Genomic DNA, 17,482 nt, shown 5'->3' with positions numbered 1-17,482 from the left:
TGTCTCACTTGTTATAGCTGGACCACCTCCTGTGGTTCCATCATTTTTCAGTCTGACACTAAACCTGCTAGTTTTTCTGTCACTTCAGCTTGCCCCCAGATTCTGGCTACACCCACTCCCCAGACGAACATCAATACTGCGTGTGTGAGGGGGAGCAGTAGCATGTGCTTGCCAAGGGTGCAACTTTGCCCACAATAATACATATAGAGATCATGCTTGCTGACTTTCTATCTGCCCCCTCCGGGATTCACAGCAGGGGGCGTAGCTCAGCACAGGTGGGTGGAGTGGGGGATGTGATCACGTCATCGTGGTTCTGGTACCCGCTATACAATGTCAAAATTACCGGCCTTGTAAAGTGGGGGGCAGCAGCAGCAGCAGCAGCTCCAGAATACTCTTCTGAGTGGCCCGGGAGCACCACTCGAGATTCAAAAGCCTCCTGCTCATTCTGGGAGAGTAGGCAACGCAGATGTGTCCTCATACACTGTGGCTTCAGTAGTGCAATAAAGCCCCTCTCGGTGAGCCAGGGGCCGGGCTGAGCGTCTTTCTCATTGAAAATGTGCGTGTTATTTGCATAAATAAAATAACTGGAAGCGACAAAACTACTTTGCTAGATTACACTGATCAATTTGATGTGCAACACTTGTACATCTGTGTGCGAAAGTGCTCGCAGCAGGTTCCAATTTGTTAAATCTGTGACTTTGAACGTGTTTAAATCTAAGTACTGGGTGGTTACAGTCACAGTCCAGCGTCTCCATGCCACTTTGGGGCCAAACCTATTCCGTGCGAAGGGTGTGATGTGCCCTTGCCCGACTCGACCCTGAGTTCACCAAATTTTGCTTGCAGCCCTGTGGGGCCGCAAGCAAAATTTGGAAAATCCAGGCTACCGTAAAGTGATGTTTTGCTGAATCTGCGATCTGCGATGTGAAACAGAAAAGCTTTAGGGGGGTGATAGAGATAAAATGGAAAGAGATAAAGTTCCAAACAATCAGATAGAGCTTCTTCCTATTTCTTCCCATTTAACAAGCTCCCTATTGTGATAGCCTTCACCATTTGGAATCGGTAATATATCTTGGCTGCCGCATGGCCGGGAGATCGAATCCCAGCAGCGGCAGCCTGACAAACCAGCAGAGCCTGGCAGCGGAAGCCCGACAGCGCTGGAAATCCCAATCGTCCTAAGGTAAGTATCTACTAACCTAACCCCCCTAACCCTAACCCTCCTTAGGGGTGCCTAACCCTAACCTCCTCCCCTGTGCCTAACCCTAATCCCCCCTCTAAGTGCCTAACCCTAACCCCCCCCTTGCCCGCTGCCTAAACCTGCCCCCCAGGGGGGTGCCTAACCCTAAGTCCCCCCCAGGGATGCCTAATCCTAACCTCCTTCCCCCTAGCCTAAACCCTCTAGGGGGGGTGCCTAACCCTAAGTTCCCCCCGGGTGCCCTAAACCTAACCCTCCCCCCCTGTGGCTGTCCGCTCGCAGCGCCCGGCATCCCTTCGACCGGGATGCCGGGCGCCTGTCTCCCGGCGTCGGGGAAATGACAGGCGTCTAGATATAGACACGCGGCATTTCACCCTCGCCGGGATATGACAGTCGGGAAGCCGGCTGCCGGTATTAAGGCAGCCGGCTTCCCGATTGTATACCCACCATTTACCTCATTTATCTCATGCAATAGCTTTAAAGCTTGGGGAAGCTAAGAACACCACACTGCTGACTATCCTACTATCACTATGATGCAGGGGACAACTACCACAAAAACAAATGCTTTATTCTTTAAACCAAGTATTCTTTCCTTAATAACTTATATTAAATTAATTGAAATATTGCAACTGGAAACCATTACACAGTGCATGTGCATTGCCAAAGGGCATCAGAGGTGGCTGGCGAAGAGCAGTCTTTCCCCTGCCAACCAGTAACATTTTATAAGTAAATTGGGTGAAAAACAAAATCTATTGCTGCAACAAGCGGCAACAGAAAATCTTTCTTGTCATCCATTCTTTGAAAATAGGTCCATTAAGGAGAGTGCTAAATGAAAACTAAGATAAATCAAATTATGTAGATTGGAATTAAATGCAGTTTCTTATACAACATGACAGTCTGCATTTTATTAGACAATTATAAAATAAAATGAGTCAGCTTCATTAACATAGCTCTCAGTTATGCTGGAATGCCAGTTTAGATTTGCTTCAGGTCTATTTAATCTGAATGCAGCCTGATTGCTTTTACTATTCCCCTACATCTGGCAATAGATTTCCTGCACATATTACAGTTTTAAACAATGGCATTTGTTCATTGTCATGGACCATTTATTAGGAAATAGTCCTTCACTTTACTAGCAATCAGAGGCGTAACTAGCTCTTTGGGGGGCCCCCAATAGCAAAGGTGAGGTACAGCCGACATAGCCAGGCGAGCAAACAAACAAATGTTGTTACAATATTTTTATGTTTATACACATGCATACAGTATTTATATATCCATGTAACTGTATATACACATATATATAAAGTCAGGTGCATAAATATTGGGACATTGACAGAATTTTCATATTTTGGCCTCTATTCACCACCACAATGGCTTTGAAATGAAACAAACAAGATGTGCTTTAACTGCAGACTTTCAGATTTAATTTGAGGGTAATTACATCCTAATCAGGTGAACGGTGTAGGAATTACAACAGTTTCTATATGTGCCTCCTACTTTTTAAGGGGCCAAAAGTAATGGGACTATCAACTCAAAAGCTATTTCATGGACAGGTGTGGGCTATTCCCTCGTTATTTAATTATCAATTAAGCAGGTAAAAGGTCTGGAGATGATTCTAGGTGTGACAGTTGCATTTGGAATCAGTTGCTGTCGACTCTCAATATGAGATCTAAAGAGCTGTCACTATCACTGAAGCAAGCCATCATTAGGCTGAAGAATCAAAACAAACCCATCAGAGAGATAGCAAAAACATTAGGTGTGGCCAACTCAACTGTTTGGAACATTCTTAAAAAGAAAGAACGCACCGGAGAGCTCAGCAACACCAAAAGACATGGAAGACCACGGAAAACAACTGTGGTGGATGACAGAAAAATTATTTCCCTGGTGAAGAAAAACCCCTTCACAACAGTTGGCCAAATCAAGAACACTCTCCAGGAGGTAGGAGTATATGTGTCAGAGTCAACAATCAAGAGAAGACTTCACAAGAGTGAATATAGAGGGTTCACTACAAGATGTAAACCATTGGTGAGCCACAAAAACAGGAAGACCAGATTAGAGTTTGCCAAACAACATCTAAAAAAGCCATTACAGTTCTGGAACAACATCCTATGGACACATGAGACAAAGATCAACTTGTACCAGAGTGATGGGAAGAGAAGAGTATGGAGAAGGAAAGGAACTGCTCATGATCCAAAACATACTACCTCATCAGTGAAGCATGGTGGTGGTAGTGTCATGGCGTGGGCATGTATGGCTGCTAATGGAACTGGTTCCCTTGTATTTATTGATGATGTGACTGCTGACAAAAGCAGCAGAATGAATTCTGAAGTGTTTCAGGCAATATTATATGCTCAAATTCAGTCAAATGCTTCAGAACTAATTGGACGGTGCTTCACAGTGCAGATGGACAATGACCCGAAGCTTACTGCAAAAGCAACCAAAGAGTTTTTTAAGGCTAAAAAGTGGAATGTTATGCAATGGCCAAGTCAATCCCCTGACCTGAATCCGATTGAGCATGCATTTCACTTGATGAAGACAAAACTGAAGGGAAAATGCCCCAAGAACAAGCAGGAACTGAAGACATTTGCAGTAGAGGCCTGGCAGAGCATCACCAGGGATGAAACACAGCGTCTGGTGATGTCTATGCGTTCAAGGCTTCAGGCTGTAATTGCCTGCAAAGGTTTTGCAACAAAGTATTAAAAAGTGAAAGTTAGATTTAGGATTGTTTAGTTTGTCCCATTACTTTTGGCCCCTTAAAAAGTGGGAGGCACATATAGAAACCGTTGTAATTCCTACACCGTTCACCTGATTTGGATGTAATTACCATCAAATTAAATCTGAAAGTCTGCAGCTAAAGCACATCTTGTTTGTTTCATTTCAACGCCATTGTGGTGGTGAATAGAGGCCAAAATATGAAAATTCTGTCAATGGCCCAATATTTATGCACCTGATTGTGTGTGTGTGTATATATATATATATATATATATATACATATAAACATATATATAGGAATGTATGAGCTTATTTTATGAATGAATGAGCTTATTTTATTTAAGAAGAAATTATAAATCACTTTCACTTTTGCTGCACCACAGTGTCACTCACAGAGTCTTCCCTCAAACTCCACTCCAACGACTTGAGCCTTGCCCCTGACTGGTTTGAAACATTGTAACTAACTTTCTTTTTACAACAGCACAGATACTTTTTCTTTTAATGACACATGATGCTTGAATTTAAGGTGATTTTTCCCCACTTTGTGAAAAGTGTGATAGTGAATGTAGGATGGGTCAGACATTTTATTACATAAATCTATTTTTAAATTTAGCCAGCCAGTAAACTTGTCTCCGAGTCCTGGTAACCATGGTTACCAGCAGACAAGAGAGATGGCTGATGGGCTGTCTCCAGGGTTCCTTAGTCATATCACATGGTTACCAAGTGCACAATGAAAGCTTTACGTGGGTGAGGTGGTAAGATGACAACATTCTATCAGAACGGAAATATATATAGAAGAGAACACGGCACACTCTCTGGCACTTAACACCACAAGATAAACTTCTGTTGCAATGTACCAATTGTGATGATCACAGCTTAATCATATCTCCAAATTACACAAAACTTGTAAACAACAAGCACCATAAGATACTGTAGGCTTTATTATAGCCTAGAAAATAATATTTTAAGTATTTAGAGACCTCGTCAACATGTGTTATGGATACATGCTGTTTTGACATAATATATGACCAAAATGCTAATAAAATGTTACAATTTCCATAATGCCTTGTGCTAAACCATACAGCTGCTCAAACTGGCCTGAACAAATTCTACAATATCCATAATAGCCATCACCGTAGATAATATAAAATTCTCCTAAACAGTTATAATTGTTAACTACAGATATGTCCTCATACATCTAGCCTGAATGCACCATGTGGCGTGGGACGCCTGGCGTGAGTGAGCCGCCAGGTCCCATGTGATCTGCTTGCCCCGGGTGTCTTTTTCACCCAAAAATGCATCTTAGTCGCAATGCTATGTGACTAAGACAAACCAGGAGACTGCACTGGTTAATTTGAGATGCAACACATGTATATCTGTGTGCAAATGAATGCAGCTGCTGCACTGTAGCAGACACACACAGATATACACGAGTCGCATATCAAATAAATCAGTAAAGTCTCCTGATGCATCCTAGTTGCATCACATTGCGACTACGAGGTCAATCCTATTAGGTGCGAATTGCGAGATGCGAGTTGCTATTTTCACTTTGAATTTGCATTCATTTTGCAATCCAATTAGCAACTCGCACTGAATCAGTCAGACTGAATTCGCCACTTTCCACTCGCACCTCCATGAGGGTGAGAGATGGAAAGGAAAATCTTTAATTTAAGGTTAAAATGTCGGGATACTGTGCTGAATCCCTTGGACACCCCGCCTAATGACTGATTAGGTAATTGGAAGTTTCCAATTAGTTTAATTAGTTCAATAATTATATGTCATTTTTGGGGGGTTAAAAAAAAAAAGTCCTTAAATTACCCCAAAATCATCTTTTTCGTTAGATTAGGCACCGAAAATTTAATTACAATAATTTTTTAGTTGAAAAATAATTGTTTTTATAAAAAAAATATTTTTTTTACATTTTTAAGGTGCCCTCAAAGTACACCAAAATCACTGTTTTTTCCTACTTTTTTTTCATTTAATTCGTTTGACATTAAAAGAAAAAAACAAACTTTTTTTCTTTTAATATCAATAATTTTCTTGCATTTAAAAAAACAAAAACAAAAATGAGCCATTTGACACCATTTCAAAACCTACAGTACCAGTGGCGTAAATATAAATTTTGCTCCCCCATGCCAAAAAAGTTTCAGGCGCCCCCCCACCCCCCCAACGATCAAACACACCCAAAGACTACGTTTAAGGTGTGTGGTTACATGATACAGCAACAAGCCTTACAGATTATGACACACTAAGTAATGCCACTTATAACACAGTGTGCCACACCAGAATGCCCCTTACAACACATTATGCCACACCGGAGTGCCCCTTACAACAAATTATGCCACACAGCATTGCCCCTTACACATCCCACACAATAATGCCACATATAACACATAATGACATACAGTAAAGCGCTTATAACAAATTTATGCCATGCTGTAATGCCCCTATTTCACATTATGCCCCACTGTAATGCCACATACAACACATTATGCCACACAGTAATGCCCCTTACACATTATGCCACACAATAATGCCCCTAATAGCACATTGTGCACACGGTAATGCCAAATACACATTATGTCAAACAGTAATGCCCATTACATCCCACCCTGACAGATCTACTTCACCAACCCTCCTTTCTGCTCCTGCCAGTCCGCCACCTCAGCTCAAGACAGGTTGCACAGTTTTTATGTCCGTGTAGAACCAGATTATTGGGAACATAGTTTATAACCTGTAAACTGTGTATCAAATTAGTGCCCCTTATACAGTGCCCCCTGTAGTAGTGCCCCTTTTGCAATGTCCCCTGTAGTAGTGCCCATTATGCAATGCCCCCTGTAGTAGTGCCCCTTATGCAATGTCCCCTGTAGTAGTGCCCATTATGCAATGCCCCCTGTAGTAGTGCCCCTTATGCAATGTCCCCTGTAGTAGTGCCCATTATGCAGGGCCCCCTGTAGTAGTGCCCATTAAAGTAGTGCCCCCTGTAGTAGTGCCCCTTATGCAATGTGCCCTGTAGTAGTGCCCATTATGCAATGCCCCCTGTAGTAGTGCCCCTTATGCAATGTCCCCTGTAGTAGTGCCCATTATGCAGGGCACCCTGTAGTAGTGCCCATTAAAGTAGTGCCCCCTGTAGTAGTGCCCATTATGCAGGGCCCCCTGTAGTGCCCCTTCTAGTAGTTAGCCCCCTGTAGTTCCCCTTCTAGTAGTTAGCCCCCTGTAGTTAGCCGCCTTTAGTTGCTCCCCCCCTCCGCGCGCACACAAACACACACACACAAAAGAAAAAAACACAAACACTTACCTTTATCCCCGCTCCAGTGCTGCTGCCGTCCATACCCCGGCGTCCGCTCCTCGGCACTATGGGAGTGACGTCATTACCTCACTCCCATAGTGCTCTGCGGGACCCGGAAGACGGAGCTCACTCCTGAGCTCCGTCCCCGGCGTCCGCTCCTCGGCACTATGGGAGTGACGTCATGACGTCACTCCCATAGTGCCCTGCGGGACCTGGAAGACGGAGGGAACTCCGTCCTCCGGCTGCTGCCGGGGGTTTCAATAGGAGCTGGGCACCCGCTGGTAACACACTCAGCGGATGCCCGGCAGATGGAGGGTGCAGGGGGTGCGACCGCACCCCCTGCACCCTCCGTAGTTACTACTACTGCCCCCGTCGCCCCCAAGCTACCCAGCGCCTCCAAGCCACCCCGGGGACTGCGGGGGCAGTAGTTACGCCACTGTACAGTACCTTCCTAATGCCCACAAACAGCCTTCTATACGGTCCTGCTACCAAAATTATCCATTTTGGGGGGTTCAGGATGGTCTCCCCACATTTTCATGCATTTCTCGCAAATCTCATTTGGCAGTCAATTCGCACCCCTCCGCTGCGAGTAGTGTGAATTGGTATTTTTAATTGGATTTGAGGATTCTCTGGAGCGTGCTTCACTGCGATGTGTGTGAGTTTCAAGAAACAAACTCGCTACTCGCAATTTGCACCTGATAGGATTGAGCCCTAAGATGCATTTTTGCGCAAAAAAAAGATGCAAAAAACACGTTCGCACAAGCAGAGCCTCGCGGGACCTGGAGCACCGCGAGGGGCTGTTTGGTGTGACTGCAGCAACAATGCATGAGGACACATCTGTAAGCGGATACAATATTAGTGGCCTACAAAAAAAAAAAAAGTCTGTGGTACAGGATGTGAAATAATTTCAGCAGCCCTCACTATCAATACAGTTTGGAGTCGGCATTGTTACAGTGATAGGGCTGGTTTTTAAACTTGCAAAAGAAGACTGTGGGAGGCTGGATACTATGCGTTAGGCAGGCAGATGGTAATTCATGAACCTCTATCAGATAGTATAAATTACTATTGATTCTGTGAAAGATTATGGTCTCCACGGGCTCATTATATCTGCTACTACTCTGGGTACAATGTGCACAATATACAGAGGAGGAGTGCCTTAAAATGGCAAAAACTAAGCTGCCATGTACACCTAAAACACATGAGAAAATGTGCCTCTCATAATAAAAGGAAAACTGCTTCCTATAAACTCCATAATAGCAGATGCCATTTGTGATACCTCGGTTAGCCCTCTAGTAAACTAAACAATAATAAAAAAAACCACGATGATGACAATAGGTCATCATTAATTGATAACAGAGGAGTACAGACTGAAATGAAAGGGTGACAAGAAAGCGGGGATGGGCAGATGAGCATCAGACATTACAATACTGCAGTGGGCTCAAGAGTTGACAACACCTGGTGCATAGCTCAAATGGATTCCCCCACTTCTTCATATTATGCCTAACAACGATGACACATCCAGCCAGCAAGATGATGTCATTGACTCCCGGACAGTGGATATCAGCCAAGCCTACAGAGGACATTGTACCAGCTATGCAACACTAATTTGCTGATCTGCGACACTACCATGCAACAGAAAAACAATGACCAACAGAAAGACCTGACCTAGTCATAATGTCTGGGGCTGCCTGAAGGTTTAACCACCTTCAGTCCTATTGGGACTTCTATCAGCAAGGCCATCTTAACAGCATTGTAGGCCCTGGGCACAGCAATGCACTGGGGCCCCTAACCACCCATTCATGGGAATATATTTTTCTGGTACTTTCAACAAAATCAATGATTAAACTTAAAAAAAACACAAATATTATGGACTCCATCTCCCTCTTTTCTTCTCCAGCTCACAGTGCAGTTCCTACACTGCACTAGGGGGCCCCCTGAGAGAAAGGGGTCTAGGGTGGATGTGCCTTCTGTGCCGCTTTTAATCTGGCCCTGTAGCTGTAGGCTGGGAGGTAGCTAGAGAAATGCTGCCTAGCTGCTCTAATTATGTGAAATTATGATCGGAGCAGCCGAGGAGCACCCTTCTCTGCTAGCCACCCTATGTACAGAGTGAGCAGCCACGCACTCCATGTAGATGCCCCCAGCCCAGCCTGCCCCTGCTCGAAGGCCCCTAGATTTGTTGGGCCCTGGGCAGCTGCCCAGTGTGCCTGTACTTTAAGATGGCCCTGTCTATCAGTCATAGTGGTGTACAGTGTGTAAACAAATTTAAGCCTATATTTAAAATATATAAGGTGGCCGTGCAATGGGAACCATGACGTGAGGAGGAGATGGGTAGGGAGGGATGGAGTGCCCAAATGTTAATTATATTAATCTCTGAAGTGTGAGGCTCTGCACAATCCCCTTCCTATACTACAAAATCCTCCATCACCTCTGCTCCTTTTTTTCTTAGCATAGCTGCATTAAATCTTATAAATACATATTCCTAATTGTGTCCCTCTGCTCCAAAAACATAGCACTGGGGCTGTAATAACTTAACAAATATTATTATGCAATTGAAGCAGTATTTTCAAGGTAGAGCTTATTTCCCCTTCTTGCTAGGGACCTGGAAGTGACGTGAGTGAGGGCGGAAGTGCAGTTTATGCCCATGAAAGCCAGCTAAACAAGTAAGTTGTCCCCACTTAAACAAGAAAGTTGGCCCCTCGCGGGCTCACTGCGCTCGCCACGCTTCAGGCTCGGTGGCTTGTCAGGCTCGCCACATGGTTATATTCCCCCACTATGCCCACTTGAATAGTAGGGAATGACGCTGGACACTGGCTGATGACGTCAGGATCCTCTCTGTGAAGGGGATTTAGACACTACCATATTTTCAAGGCAGAATACATCAATTTAATTCACAAGAGTTATTCAGCAAATGGACACACCAGTAAAGAGAGCTGCTAACACCATCCAGTAAGTTATGCACTCACAAATGGTACTTGTTGCTCTTTTAATTTTGAAAAAAAAAAAGCATAATAAAAAAAACTGCATAAAAGTGTTTGCGCTTTATTAAGGAGGTGGCTACATATATCAAGGGGCCAAAGCTAGATTTTATTTTTTGGGGGTAAATGTAAGATAATATTTGGGTAAGATAATATTGTATTGTGACCTGTGCCATACTTTATGTGGTTACTGTATTTATTTCCCGTACAGAACATACAAAATAGAGTACAAGAAAGTAATGACCTCTGCATGACAAATTTCTGCCCATTTTAATGCACAATTTATTCCCATTTGCTTAATTTAATAGATTGCAAAAAACAACAATAAAGGCAGGCATGTGGAAACTATTAGGCACCCTGTCAGTCAGTATTCACTAACAGACTCTTACTAACAGTGTCAAAAATTGCAACTTCCAAACGTTCCCTGGAGCCAGTGGAAGTCTTTCTATTCTTGCTTTAGATTTTGTTTCCTGCGGTTCCTTGCAGAACTTCATTTCAAATCAGAAATATTTTTAGGTGATCTTGTATGTACAGTATGTCTGAGATATTCACACATTTACAGTTATATACAAGTCTGGGGACTGTGAAGACCCTTCCAAATCCTTCATCTTTTATTCCTGTTACTGTTTCATGGTTAATTTTGAGTTTTACTCGGGATCGTTATCTTGCTGAAATATTCCACCTATTTCCACATACCATTTGTTCACGCTGGGGCAATAACATCTAGGAATGGAAGAAACTTTGCTCAATTATTCTTCCCTCCACCTGGACAATATCTATTGAGCCACAGGCTACCGCAAACAGCCCTGAAGAACAGTATATAGAGACAGGGGTGCTACAAAAGTTTTAGGTTGGGGGGCAAGATATAATTACATTTTGGCACCCCTAAATAGTTGAATGCCGCCCCCTCAGGGGCAGCTGGAGTAACCCACCACACCACCTACCTGATGACAAGAGATCAGTAAGCCTGAAAGGTCTTTGGTTATACTGATTTGGCCTCTGTATGTGGACATCACTGCTCTCTCCCAGTCTCCTCACTCAGACACAACACTAAAGGGTGGGATGCATGACGCTTCACATTTGAGATGCGATACAACCCGCCACTCTTAGAATGCATGCCGGCGTTAATTAAGCCAGTATGCATGAACAAAAACATAAGGAACAGCTCTCTCAGTAAGTGCTATCCTTTGTGAATGATGGACTTCTAGGTATATGACCCAGAAATTCCACTGGTGTCCTTCTGCGCACACGCGCTGCAGGGGGTACGGAGATGGATCTGATTGGATCCCTCTCACAGCACTCTCTGAATAGAAGCCCATAGGCTTCTATAGGGTAATGCCGCACCACATCCAAGCCGCAGAATGCATCGCATTCCAGGGCTTGGTGCATATGAGAAATGTGGTCAAACCCGTGTTTTCGGGGGTTTGACCGCATTTCTCACTTGCTGCGTCCCGTCCTAGCAGTGCTACCGTGTAGCTCTATGAACACATACAGCCAAAACAGCATCCCCGTATAGACAATTTATCCAAACAGCATAAAGAGAGGAGAAGGACGTTTACCCGAGTGCTGCCAGGAGTTGAACTTTGGCATAGGCTTAGGAGCTTGTTGCTACAGAGTACTAAGCCTTATTCTTGGGGGTAAATTTACTAAAGTGCTGGTTTTTAGAAGTGGAGATGTTGCACATAGCAACAAATCAGATTCTAGCTATTGTCTTCTAGAAGGTGCTAGATAAATGTTAAGTAGAATCTGATTGGTTGCTATGGGCAACATCTCCACTTCTAAAAACCCGCACTTTAGTAAATATACCCCTAGAACTACAGAGACCATCATGCAATGCGAGTTCGCCGTGAGAACGGCTCGCAGGACCTTACTCGCACCCGATATGATCGAGCCCAGTGTATGCACCCTGCCTGTACTATACACACTCAAACCACTACAAAAATTCTGTAGGTATAAAACAAGGAAAAAAAATTCAAGGATGAAAAACAAATATACATATCAAATGGCACAAACTTTGCTCCATCTGGCTGTCCTATGTAAAGATATGAACATGCATGTATAGTGACTACAACGTCAGACTCCACCCAAATATAGACATAGGGACTCCCAATCCCTCCAATCCAGCAATTCATGCAACAACTAATAATTATCTATTAAGTTTAGCACAATAGGTGCAGTACACATTGCATTCATGCCACACATGGGAATTATCAGACACCACTACATACACTGTACTGGGTTGGTTACACCCAGAAGAGGAAGACATGCTCACCTTTCACCTTTATAATGACCAAAAAGCAACAACAAAAATGTTCTTACTAAAAAAATAAAAAAACCCTCATATTTCAGTAGGATATAAATAGCTGCACATTTAAGCTGGTTTTGTCCCAATACTATATGAGGTGTCAATATTATGTATTGTGAGTTGCAAATATTGTCATTAATAAATATGCAGTTTCCCTAAACTGTATCCTCTAATAAGTCAGACGTTACATACAGCTGTATATGTGTATCCAGGGCCGTAACCAGGCTGGTGCGGCTGGTGCCGCCACACAGAGGGCCTCATTCAGCTTGGATCTGAAGAATGCGGACACACGCACCCGGTAGATGTTTGCGCTCTGCGCATGCACTGCATCGAGCGAGCGCGAACCGACTGCTGCGATTGCTAAAGTGAATGCAGTGGATACGCAGAGCCATCGAGAAATGATTGACAGGAAGTGCCGTTTGAGGGTGGAGACGGGGGGTGTTCAAAGGAACGCAGGCGCGCTTGTGCGTTTGAACACTGATAAAGGGGCGTGCATAATTAAGCCCCTGTGATGGCAAACGCAGTCAGAGGTTTAGATGGCGACAAGAAGTTTTGCAGTTTGTGAGTCAGGGTCAATTTAACCACAACTGTGCGTATGGGTCCGATGTTACTCGATGTTATCTATGTTTTCGCTGACTTGCGGATGTAAGTAATGGGAAGTAGGCGGATGTATACAGTGGTGGGCGTCTTGGAATAGTGCTGTCGCCATGCGATCACATTCATTTGTATAATTCCTTAGCGAGCGGGTGGGTGCGATTGCAGACTTGCAATCCGCGCTGAATGAGGCCCAGAGCGCAGGATGCTCTGGGTGCGGATCCGATTGCCGCTGCAATTTCTATTTGGCGGGCTCCCGCTGCGATGTATATTAGCAGCGGCGCACACGGCTGTCCTGACTGCTGTGAGCCTGTGAGCTCCACCTCCCAATAACCTCCCAATAAGAGGTTACAAGGATAAAAGTTTGCATTCAACTCTAGAATGGTTTACACTTGCCTTAATTTAATGACAGGTAAATAAAATGTTGCGGCCTTAGCAATAATTATCTGGAAGGGTAACCATATTTTTGCACAAGCCACATTATTTAAAAAAATAAATAAAATTCAGAAAATAAATAGTAAACCTGCATTAGACAAGCAGAAAAGTCAAAAGTTTATATCTTGCAGAAGCCATGTTAAATTTTTTCACTTAGGGATTTAGTGAACATGCCATTTGACCAAGGGTACCCACACTTTTAATATACTGTACACTGTATATTACATTGCATTGTTTGGTGATACACAATTTACAGTAATTAGTGACCTGAATTAGAAACCACAGTGCTACAGGGATGCAGTGTGCACTATTTTGTTCTGTCCAGTTCATCATCTGCTCACAGAGAGCACTTACAATTTTTTATTTGTTTTGAGTAATATTCAAGAGATGGTGTATGCAAACTGCAGTATACATTAATTCCTGATAATGCATTTGGTTTTTATTAGAAGATATTTAAGGTCTGTACAGCCATTAGATTAATTGGTGCTTTCATCAATAACAGAAATTTGTATTGTAAATTAATTTTGATCAGGGATTTTCACTGAAAATGTTAGTACATGAATTCACTTAATAAGAACCAATATTATCTAATGTCCAAAGAAGCTTTGAAATGGAAACCTTTGATTTTAAATACTCCACTTCTACCTCATCTCCACTGATTAAATGGTACTCTTGGTCTAATTTTCATGGTTCTCAGAAAGTTTCTAAGAAGGCTTCAACTAAAGTTTCCTCTACTTAATTCCCCTTAGTAACACCTATATATTTTTTATATTTTCTAGTTCCTATTTATTATTTCTATTCTTTCTCACCTAGGGGTATATGTTCCTAAATACTTTTTTTTACTTCTGAGCAATTGTTTATTTTTTATGTAAACCTAAATATACTTCAGTAGGGGTGTGTATATTTTATTTTTTATTGTAACCTCCCTCTTTTCCCTCCCTCCCTCCCTGTGAGTATTCTTTTTCCCTTCCTTCATTTGTTTATTTCCTTATTTATTTTTATTTTTTGTTTTGCTCTGTGTGTTGCAGACTGTGGAATCATATTGTATCTATGGCTACTGTTGTGTATGATCTGCAATGGAATTTTTTTTTCTCTAATAAAAATTATTTGAGTTAAAAAATAAGAACCAATATTGAATTAGCTGTTCAGCCCAACATGAATACATTATTAAATGAACATGTCGGTTGAAACCACCCATGTTTGTTATTGTTCTCATTCCAGGAATTCTAAGAATGTAAATATCAAACATAAAATGTAAACATTTATGGAATGTGTCTTATACTTTGTTTTTAGAAACTATAACTGGAAACTAGAAAGTATAGTTTCCAGTTGTATTGTGGTTTCACTTATTAGGAATATTTGAAGTACTGTATATCTCCCTATAGCTTAATTATTGGACATGAAATTTTACAACTGTTTTACTTACTAAATAATCCAACTTCCAATAGAAGCATTTACAATTTGTATGTATCTAAATACTTAATTGATAGTATCTGTTCCTAGTCCGGTTTTCAGTTTCCTTGCTTTATTGATGGATTTTCTTTAAAGTGCAGTAAGCAGTGTTTTGTGATACAAGGCTTGGCAGAACAATGCATCTGGCTTGCAAATCACAACACACAAAGTAAACTCAATTCCCCTTCTGGATTTATTATTCTGAGTCACAAATAGAGAAAGACATTTAGAGATCAATAAACAAAATGCTACTTACATAGATGTGTTCTGCTGTTTTGTAGGAGATATAAATATCCAAAGAAAAGTAAAGGAAGATATCCTCACATAAGGGGAGTCCAGTGTGGTACAACAGGACATCTGCAGCAAGCGCTGCACTAATCCCATCCAGGCGGGCTAGAGGACACTGCATATTTACATGTCAAAGAAAAGCTTTCCTAAGGGCATATTGTGTGCAAGCATGGTCTCCTAAGCAGCAGCCAGGGCTAGGCAGAATTGCTATTATTCCTGGATAGCCTGTGATTTCATTTTAGCCAGGCAAATACACAATTAAACATAGTATAGAACAAGAAATAAGAACCTTAATCATACCAATCTTCTTTTTTATTCTTTTAATCATGGCATGATTAGCACACACAAATAAAATTTTCCCATTCAATATAATTATTTAACACTGAAAAAAGCGAAGCGAATTAAAGCAAGCAAATAAAGACATATGTTAATCATTTGAATAAACCATGAGCTATGCTTTCCTATATGTATTTCTATACGTTATTTTGTCCTTATGTGCCCTTTTAGCAGAGTGATGAAATTTACTTGCCCTTTAAACCTTCAGGACTACAACTTAAAACATTCATTTTGGAATAAGCATGGCCAAACTCACCTGTGCCCTCACTTGAGGCTGGTGCTTCAGCCCTATAATCCTGTTCACTAAAGTGATTATATACTTTTTATACATAATACCTACATATTATACAGCTTTTTACAGAGAATTTTTACTTATTCTCTTTTTTCCCTTAATATTTAATCACTCTAATCATTTCAGTCTGTCAGTGAAAGGCAACCTAATACAGTTAATTTGGTGGCCCTCTAACCTTTGAACGAGCCGCACATTACTTTTAATCTCAGCACTAAATTAAATCCTTACATGAATCAATTAAACATCTACATGTACAGTAGTTACATATCAACAGGCATTTTAAACAAACATTACAAGCTATAACAAACAAACATGACAACAAAGCAGGAAGCTGGGCAACACAAGTGTTTGCTTGGATGGAGTACCTGGAGTAACATGGAGAGACATACAAACTCCACGTAGATAATTCTATTTAATAATCAAATGTGATTCTGTGACAAAACACTGTATTATCCATCTCTGCACTTTCTCTGCACTACTATAACACAGTAACCAGCCTTATCTTACAACTGCTATCCAGGACTGACAAATACTATTGGGTCCTAATTGCAAAAGGTTATGTGTACAATGTATGATCAGATTCCAAGGTTCTGGCATTCCTGAGTATTCCTGCCACCAATAACAAATTAAACTATGGTAGTATTTTATACTATGAGCCATGCTATCATAGTATCACATTATAAAAACGAATATGGGATCTTTGCATCTGTAAACTTAGAGAGCTAATAAAATAAATAAATGTAATTTATATGAACAAGTTGTTAGCATCATTAGGAGAGTGCTGAGCTGTAAATTTGGAAGATGCACAGTCTGAGTAACAGTTCGGAACAAAATAAATGCAGTAGATTCTAGTCACTGCTAAAAAAAAAACAAAACACATTAATATGAATGTGTCTATATGATTGTCTAGATTTCCACTGTAGACAATCTGACTGCATACCTTATGAATATAGTAGGTTACACACTGGTAATGGTAGGATTTGGTAGTTACTTCCACAATTTGAGCAGCTTTAAATTAAGAAAAATAGGAGACCACAATAATCCATTTATGTTTAAAAGTCTTTATTCACTTTGGGCTAGCCGATTAAATTGGATTTGCCTAATCATATCCTGGTACTGTACCTAGGGGCTACTGGTCCAATAGCATTATTTTGCACCACTGTGCTACTTGAGCTTAGTTGACCAGCCATCATTTGTGATGAAAGATGAAGATGAAGATCGGCAGTGGATGTCAGAGTAGGCTGCATACTGTTGTTTTTCAGGTCAGAAAATGTCACCTCTTGGGACTGCTTTTCTATTTTCTATTGTTTATCCATACTTGCCTACCCTCTCGTAATGGCCTCTAGGCTCCCGAAAATTGGGAGGTGCTCCCAGCCTCCTGAAGGAGTGGGCAAGTCTCCCTGCCGATGGCAAATGCCCGCATCTCCCGAACCCCCCCTCCCCGTCTACTTTTCCCCCGCAACCGTCCAGTTATACAAGTGGGCAACCAACGGGGAGAGTCAATGATGCCCCCAGCTCCGCCCCTAAACATACATTACAGGCAGCCAGATTGTTGGCAAGTATGTGTTTATCAGCTATTGCTCCTGCATACACATTGGCCAATATCGACTGA

At 41.9% G+C, this 17,482-nt stretch overlaps 1 protein-coding gene across 4 annotated transcripts in view; it reads right to left on the bottom strand.

Annotated features, from left to right (window-relative positions):
* The window catches only part of ANKRD6 (ankyrin repeat domain 6), a 241,361-nt gene that overhangs the window by 140,948 nt on the left and 82,931 nt on the right, over positions 1–17,482 (bottom strand). Inside the window, exon 1 of one of the 4 annotated variants that reach the window (XM_088472019.1) lies at positions 15,211–15,299. The exons of the other annotated variants lie outside the window; for them this stretch is intronic. The gene's annotated coding sequence lies outside the window, so the exon portion shown is untranslated. Of the gene's footprint in view, positions 1–15,210; positions 15,300–17,482 lie in introns of those variants that run through there. 4 annotated transcript variants of the gene reach the window in all.

Source organism: Taudactylus pleione, unplaced genomic scaffold (genome assembly GCF_031769625.1).
Source record: "Taudactylus pleione unplaced genomic scaffold, aTauple2 ptg000015l, whole genome shotgun sequence".
NCBI classification, from domain to species: Eukaryota; Metazoa; Chordata; class Amphibia; order Anura; family Myobatrachidae; genus Taudactylus; species Taudactylus pleione.
Note: the sequence above shows the minus strand (reverse complement) of the source record. Positions and strands in the feature narration are given on the sequence as shown.